General features: G+C 40.6%; 1 pseudogene across 1 annotated transcript; it reads left to right on the plus strand.

Annotated features, from left to right (window-relative positions):
* The first annotated feature begins 2,131 nt into the window (after positions 1-2,131).
* On the plus strand, positions 2,132-3,170 carry LOC112626591 (annotated as a pseudogene). The gene has a single exon (XR_003119916.1). The product of XR_003119916.1 is annotated as a non-histone chromosomal protein HMG-17 pseudogene (transcript).
* The last annotated feature ends 5,187 nt before the right edge of the window (positions 3,171-8,357 follow it).

An 8,357-nucleotide genomic window follows, 5' to 3' on the forward strand; every position in this document is an offset into this window, starting at 1 on the left:
GTCTCAAGAGGAAAACTGACAGAATAAACCTTTCACCCAGCAAGTCCACTCTGGGTAGTGCTTGTACTGAATCCTTCTTGCATTTTTACATCCCTGATTTATCTACTGTTTTGCCAATAAAAGCAGTCCCGTTCTTTGATTTAGATTTTTTTACAGTGGAAAAGTGGCCAGAGAAAATGACTCAGTTGAGTGTTTTATTAATGGAAAGAACTGATATGCCAGCAACAAGCCAAGTTCTTTGCCCCTTCTCTATCATGTTACACCATAATACAGCACCTATCTGGGAAGTAGGAGATTGCAAGTTAAATGCCAGCAAACCTATGGCTTTTAGATGATAAGTTCACTAAAAAATGAACAGCCACAGAATATAAGGGGAGTTCAGTCTTCAGAAGTGAAATCTGTCAGTAAAATTTAACAATTACAAAGCAGCTACGAAAAAAGAAGGATTCTTTTAACATGTATTATAGGAAAATAACTTTAATTTCTTGCATGAGTTTTTCTTCTATGTCCAAGTTATGGAAGTCTCATTCAAGTAAGTAAATTTCCCACACAAAATTTCATTGTTTCAAATCAACGGAAAAATCTGATTTATCCTTAAAATTAACTTCTAGAATTTTAAGAGGAAAAAGTGACTTCAAATCTGTTCATGACTGACAACCCAACCTCAAAATGATTTATTTTCTGTCATGAACATTTGAGGTGTTCTGTTTATTATCAAAAATAAATGCATTTACTTCTTTAATCTTACAAAAATTCAAAAGCCCATTTGTCTCAGATAATCAAAATCATATAGGTTAGGTTTTAAGGTATAGTTTAGGGAAAAGATGTTATGAATATTGATAAACCTCTGTCTGGTTTATGACAGTTGCAAATATTTGAATACTTACTCTTCAAAATGTGAGTGAACAAGCCTATAAAACAATAAATGCCCATCTTGAGAGCTCATCTATTGCTCTGCCTAGTGGCAGGATTATATTCAAACTCCCTATGTTTGTTTCCTAGGGCTGCTCTGACAAAACACCACAAATGTGTGGGTTCAAAGAATAGGAATATGTTCTCTCATGGTTCTGATGGCTGGAGGGCTGAAATCAAGTGTCAGCAAGGTCATGCCTTATCTGGAGGCTCTAGGGGAGGATCCTCCCATGTCTTGGTGGTTTGCCAGCAATCCCTGGCATACTATGGCCTATAGATGCATCACACTCCAATCTTTGCCTCCATTGCCACATGGCATTCTCCCTGTGTCTCCCATCCTCTTCTTATATGGACACCAATCACCTTGGATTAAGGGCCTCTCCTACCCCCATATGATCTCATCTTAACCAATTATGTCTGCAATGATTCTATTTTCAAATAAGGTCACATTCTGAATTTCTGGAAAGAGCATGAATTTTGGAGGGATACTATTCAACTTAGTACAACCTCCTAAACAAATGATAAGCTTTCCTGTATTTAAGTGAAATAAAATAAAACAAAAATAACTTTATAAAGTGTTCTAGAGAAGAAAAGCTCAGTGAATTCCCTAAGAATTCATTCTATTCAGCCATCCACCCCAGCAGTTCTCAAAGTATGATTTAAGGGCAGTCCACCTTATTTCAACTTGGGGGATTAGGGGCTTATTAAAAATACAGATTCAGGGCTGGGCATGGTGGTTCATGCCTGTAATCCCAGCACTTTGGGAGGCTAAGGCGGGAGAATCACAAGGTCAGGAGTTCAAGACCAGCCTGGCCAACATGGTAAAACCCCATCTTTACTAAAAATACAAAAAAAATTAGCTGGGCATAGTGGTGGGGGCCTGTAATCCCAGCTACTTAGAAGGCTGAGGCAGGAGAATCGCTTGAACCCGGGAGGCGGAGGTTGCAGTGAGCTGAGACAGCACCACTGCACTCCATACAGATTCAGGCCGAGCACAGTGGCTCACACCCGTAATCCCAGCTACCCGGGAGGCTGAGGCAGGAGAATCACTTCAACCTGGGAGGCAGAGGTTGCAGTGAGCCACGATCATGCCACTGCAATCCAGCCTGGGCAAGAGAGCAAGACTGTGTCTCCAAAATAAATAAATAATAAATAAATTAATTAATTAATTAAATTAAAGTTAACATACATGAGCAGTGTGAAAAAGAAGAGGCGAGACCGGCCCCTGGACCGACCAAAGCCCATACGCCGCTGCATCCCGCGCCCAGCGCCTATGTCCCGCCGTTGTCGCTGCCACCATCATGCCCAAGAGAAAGGCTGAAGGGGATGCTAAAGGAGATAAAGCCAAGGTGAAGGATGAACCACAGAGAAGATCCGCGAGGTTGTCTGCTAAACCTGCTCCTCCAAAGCCAGAGGCCAAGCCTAAAAAGGCCCCTGCAAAGAAGGAAGAGAAGGTACCCAAAGGGAAAAAGGGAAAAGCTGATGCTGGCAAGGAGGGGACTAACCCTGCAGAAAATGGAGATGCCAAAACAGACCAGGCACAGAAAGCTGAAGGTGCTGGAGATGCCAAGTGAAGTGTATGCATTTTGGATGACTGTGTACTTCTGGTGACTGTACAGTTTGAAATACTATTTTTTATCAAGTTTTATAAAAATGCAGAATTTTGCTTTACTTTTGTTTTTTTTAAGCTGTGTTGTTAGCAGACAGAACACTTCATTGTTGTTTTTGGGGGAAGGGGCATATGTCACTAACAGAATGTCTCTGAAGCTGGAGTGATGTGGGGAAAACACCTTTCCCTTCTAGTTTCGAGAGACTTCCTCTTGGCTCCCAGGAGGAGGGATTCCTTGACTTTAACACACATGGCCACCTTGGCACAAAAGCCTTGTGGTATGGAAAAACAAATTCATTTTTATGTCCTCTTCTCCCTTTCCCTCCTTCAGCATAGACTTAACTCCCTTAAGCCCAGACATCTGTTGGGACCTGACCCCCAGTCATTGGTTACCAGTGTGTTAGGCAATCTGGACTTTCCAGTGATGCCACTGAGATGGCACCTGTCAAAACAGCAGTGGTTTCGTTTCTAGATTATGGATCTTCAGATAAATTCTGCCATTTTCATTTCACTTCCTGAAAGTCAGGGTTGGCTTGTGAAAAGTTGTTAAACAACATGCTAAATGTGAAATGTCAACCCTCACTCTAAACTTTTCCTGTTCAGAGCATCAGATGAAGACTTCGTTAAGTTTTAATAGTGGTTTTCTGATTTTTGGTAGTCCATTGAAGAAGGGAGTTTGAAAGTTGTTGTATACTGTCAACGACTGTCTGCCCATATCCTGCCTGAAATGCCATGATTGTTTATGGAAAGTGTCTTTAATAAAGCTCGATACAGTTTGGCTTGGGGAAAAAAAAATTAAAATACAGATTCATAGGCTCCACCCCAGAACCACCAAGTCAGAACTGCTAAGTTTAGAGGCCAGGAACCTGCATCTTAAAGAAGCTCCTGGGAGTTCTTTAAAATGCACATTAAAATTTGAGAACCACTATCTATAGTAGCAGAAAAGTCAGTCTTACATTCCCCATGGTGTTTTGAAATTCATTCCTTATTTTTCCTCTATTTTCAGGTGAAATTGAGAATAGCTGGTCAACAAATTTTCTTATATTTTAAAAACATTATAAAGGTACTCTTCATTCCTTTTCCCCCTTCAGACTAAATAATATAAATTCAAATAATATTAATTCCTAAGTCTTGGTAGGATGTATTTCCTAATCATTAAATCATTTACAAACTCTGGTCAAATTCTTTCCTCTCCAGAATCATAGACAATACCCTTTAACCATGGAAAGAGATCCCACTGTTTAATATTTCAGATTAGAAAAATCAGACGCCTAGAGAAGTCACACTAAAGTCATCTGTATTAGTCAGAGTTTTGCACAGGAATGGAACCCTTAGATACATAGGTACATATATATTATATATCTATATAATATAGATATATAATATAAATATATACAATTATGGACGCTCAGAAGTCCCATCATCTGCAGGTTCGAGACCAACAGACGCTGGTGGTGTAAATTCCAATCTGAGTCCAAAGGCCCAGTGTCCAGGGGCACCAATGGCATAAATCCCACTCCAACAGCAGGAGAAGACCGATGCCCAGCTCGCAGGCAGGCAGGAAGCAAAAGGGATGAATTCCTCCTTCTTCTGCCTTCTGTTCTATTCAGGCCCTCAATGGATTAGGTGACACCCTCTCACACTGGAAAGGGTAATCTGCTTGACTGAGTCCACCGATTAAAATGCTAATCTCATTTGGAAACATCCTCACAGACACACCCAGAAAGACTGCTTAATCTGGGCACCCCTAGGCCTAGTCAAGTTGACACATAGAATTCACCATAACACTATCCTAATCAGGGTTATTTCTAGCCATGGAAAAAGGTGTAGTTACGAATTGATAACCTAACGGTGTCTGCCTCTCATTCCTCCTTCCTTCCTGTTAGCCTTTTGTGTTGACTTTGATCAATGAAGGAACAAACCTAGCACTTACAGGCTGTGTCTGAGCCCTGTCATGCCACAGGAGGATGTGAGGGTTGAGACTGGGAAAAGGTATTCATGAGGTAAGTCCTAAGCAACTTTTCACCTGACCTTGTGAGCTTTTGAGATTTTACAAGTCTTGAGAACCAATCATTCCTTTTTGAGCAACACAAAAATGACACTTGGTGAGGGCCATAGACAGCATTCTGATACTGCTAGAGCCAGAAGGCTTAAAATCCTAGCACTGATACCTGCTATTTCTCAGCCTTTAGTTTTGCTCTCCCTTGAAAGAACTCTGCTGATCATTCACATATGCATTCATCAAACATGAGTCAGCATTCCCTGAGTATTCACAGTCTAGCAGAGTTACAACAGGTACTATGAATAACGAATCTCTGAATAAGAAAGAACTTTGATGAGTTAGAGGAAGGGAAGAAAACAGAAGGGTTATTCAGTTTCGAACTACACTGATCGAATGACTCAGAGCCCCTTTGTGTGCATCCACAAGAAAGAGACAGAGCGATAGGAAGAGCCATGTCACCCAAGCTCCTGCCATTCATACTCTTCTAGCAGTAGAAAAAGTACCACTACTTGGCTAGTAGCCAGTCACATATTTCCTATTCTAGAGACAACTGTGGGACTTTACTGAGAGTGTCTTTTTTTTAGTCAGACTAGGAAAGTTAACAGTTTTAATGGCTTTTTTAAGTCATAAAGTATTTATGAAGTACCCATTATGAGCAGAACTTTTTAAAATTAAAAATTGCTAAAGAAATTAGAAGATACAGTCAGCCCATGAGGATTTTACAATTTATTTAGGACAGAAGATACTCATATTGTTAGAGAATGCTATAGGAATTCAAATTAAGAATTCAGTTTCCTGGAAAGGATGATTGATCACAGGAACTATCATGAGGAAGAGTCTAGAACTGAGTCTTGAAGAAAATGGAGAGTGACATTGACAGAGAACAGAAAGAAAGACTTACTAGGGAGGATGAATCACACCCAACAAAGGCACAGCAAGGAGAAAGTTCACCAAGGTAAGAGGATGACCAAGAAATCTGGGCAAACTGAATAAAGGGATCATTTGGCAGAATGGGAATTGTAAATAAAAGGTGAACCCAAGGGGTGGAATTCTTTGAATTCAGCCTAATTGTTAGGTTAGCCATATGAAACTGCCACTTTTGTAAGTCAATTAGCAGGAATTTCATATGGTTCAGTTGGAAATATGGAGTTCGTGAAATGACATAGTGAAGAAGCTGTTTTGGGAAGACTTATCTGGTAATGGGTAGGCTAGAAGTCAGCTACACCAGAGACCTGGAGACAACTAAGAATTACTCTAGTAAATTGAGCATAAGATGGTGATAACATGGATGAGGGCAGGCTGTGGATATAGAGAGGGTGAGTCAAATCTCACAGGCATTACGAAGGAAAAATTTCACCTAGACTTGAAGACTAATTGAACATGGGCAATAAAGGAAAGAGAAGAGTCAGAGGTGAATATGAGATTTGCCGTCTAGGGGACTAGAAGGATAGTGTTGCCATGGACAATAGAGGTATACCTTGATTTATGTAATAAATGCTTTCCTGAAAATGTGTGTAGCACAAAATTTTTAAAATCAGGTCATGATTTAAATACACTAAGAACACTTGCTGCATTTGTTAGCATATTGATTTGCTGCTTTAATAAACAGAAAGATAAACCAGAATGGCCAGTAATGCCACACTTTGGGGTTATCTTTACTGAATATGGGCCCTACTGAACAGAAATTAGAGCTTATCACAAGACAACAAATTTTGTTTGAAAATAACCTTTTTACTACTTTTTTATCTGACTCTAAAAGTAACATAGTGGCTTAAATAAAATAGATTTGTCTCTTATGTAAAGGTCTGAGCTGGTAGAAAACACACAAAGCAGGACAGGGCTTTGTGGGGACCCAAGTTCTTTTCATCTTTTTGCTCTATCATCCTTTATGATGTTGCCCTCATTTGCATAACCAAAACTGGCTCACCATCATCTGTCCTTGTTCCAGATTATAGAAAAAAGAAAGAGGATGTCAAGGACAGCAGCTTCTGTATTAGGATATACCAGAAGTTGTACACATCACTTCTACTCATAGCCTACTGGCCAGATCTTGGTCACATGGACATATCTAGCTGCAAGGGATCCTGAAAAATATAGTCTCTAAGGGTAGCCATGTGCCCAGCTAAAAATTAGGGGGATTTTCCATTAAAAGGAAGACTAGAACAGCAGATATTGTGAGACAATTAACAGTTTCTGTCATAGTTAGGAAAGCCTTTTGTAAAACTGCTTTGAAAATAATAGTGAAGGGAAAATCCAGATTTTCCATTATCAGGTGGTCTAGGACTGCCATATATCTGTGTAGGGAATGGGAAGAAGAAAATATCACTTCCTTTTCCCAAAAATGTGCTCTAGTCTCTGAAATTTTGAACTAATCAATGAGTCAAGAAAGCACTGAAGAATTGTTTGAACAAACAGGTTGTCAAATTGTAGAACCGGAAGGAATCTTGTAAGAGTATCTTATTAAACATAGTGTGAACCAACAGATTTTCTGGAAGGAGATTTCTCCATGTAAAATAAATGACTGCCCAAGTGAATCTTCATTTCCACCTCTGTCACCAAACCTAAGACCTTTCCAAAGTTGCATCTTCTCCTGGAAGTATCACACTTTGATTCCAACTGCCCCTGCCATGCCTGTCTCCCTGGAACACCCAGTTTCTCCTTTAAAATTTAGCCCGGACACAAGTAAACCCCCTTTCTTTAGTGTCCTTTCATGCAGCTAAGACAGGTATTCAAAAATGACTTAACTAGATATGATGAGAGAACCAAAATAAAAATAAAAAAAAAATAGATACTACATTAACAATCATCAGGTTTTTGAGGTATAGAGAGAATTTCGAGCCAACACTGACAGTAGTGGAGGGACTAGTACAATGTCAGAGACACCTTCCTTCCCAGCTCCCTGCCAATCTTTGCCAGGTGGCCTCTGGCCATTGCTTGTTTTTCTAACCTCTGGGAGCCAGTCCCAGACAGTTCTGCCCCTGAATGAATAGAAGACCTTTGGGTACCAAATTGGGGCTTCTAAACACTAACCAAAGACACTAGTCTCCTAAGCCAGGGACTTAGGATCTCACAATTAGCAGACAGTAGGCTCTGTTCATTCTTGTTGCCCGCATGCCTAGCCTAGTAACTGGCACATGGTCAGGGTCCAATATAATGTCTCTCATGTAAAAATTCAAAACCTATCCTCATGCAAATGATCAGAACAAGCCAAATCTTCCCACTTAATTCCAGTTTGGGATCTGAAGACCATGCTTTCCTTGAACAGTCAGAATTGGGGTATTGGACATTCTGAATAGTCAATGCTTCAAGACTTATGTGATCTGCTGCAGCCATCTTTGTGCACTCCAAAACAGGAGATGACTCACAGACCTGACCTGAGGTCATCGCACCCACCTCTTCATTTTGAAATGAAGCCCACAGAAAGATCAGTGACTTACCCAGGTTCTCATAGTAATTCAGTGGCAGAGATGCACCTGGAATCCAAATCATGCAATGCCAGGTCTGTGTGTGTTTCAGCTCACCACTCCTCATTGCTTAGCCCCTTGATATGTTTTCCCCACAACACTGATCTCAGAGAAGCTGCAGAAGGCTCCGCTCACCTGGGGCCCACAGGTGGTTTCCTATGGTCCCTCAGCATCAGACGGGCCTTCTATTAGTTCCCAGAAGCTACATCATTCCTTCATGTTTACCCCAGAGCCCTTGAAGTTCAACAGATGTAAAAACACATACTGCCCAAACCCGGGCTCACCTGTGCAAGCCTCTGGAAACTTGAAGAAGATAGAGTTGTTTGCTACAGGGCTCTTGAGTGGGTCATAAATACAGAAAGCACCTGTC

This window comes from Theropithecus gelada, chromosome 6 (assembly GCF_003255815.1).
Source record: "Theropithecus gelada isolate Dixy chromosome 6, Tgel_1.0, whole genome shotgun sequence".
NCBI lineage: Eukaryota > Metazoa > Chordata > Mammalia > Primates > Cercopithecidae > Theropithecus > Theropithecus gelada.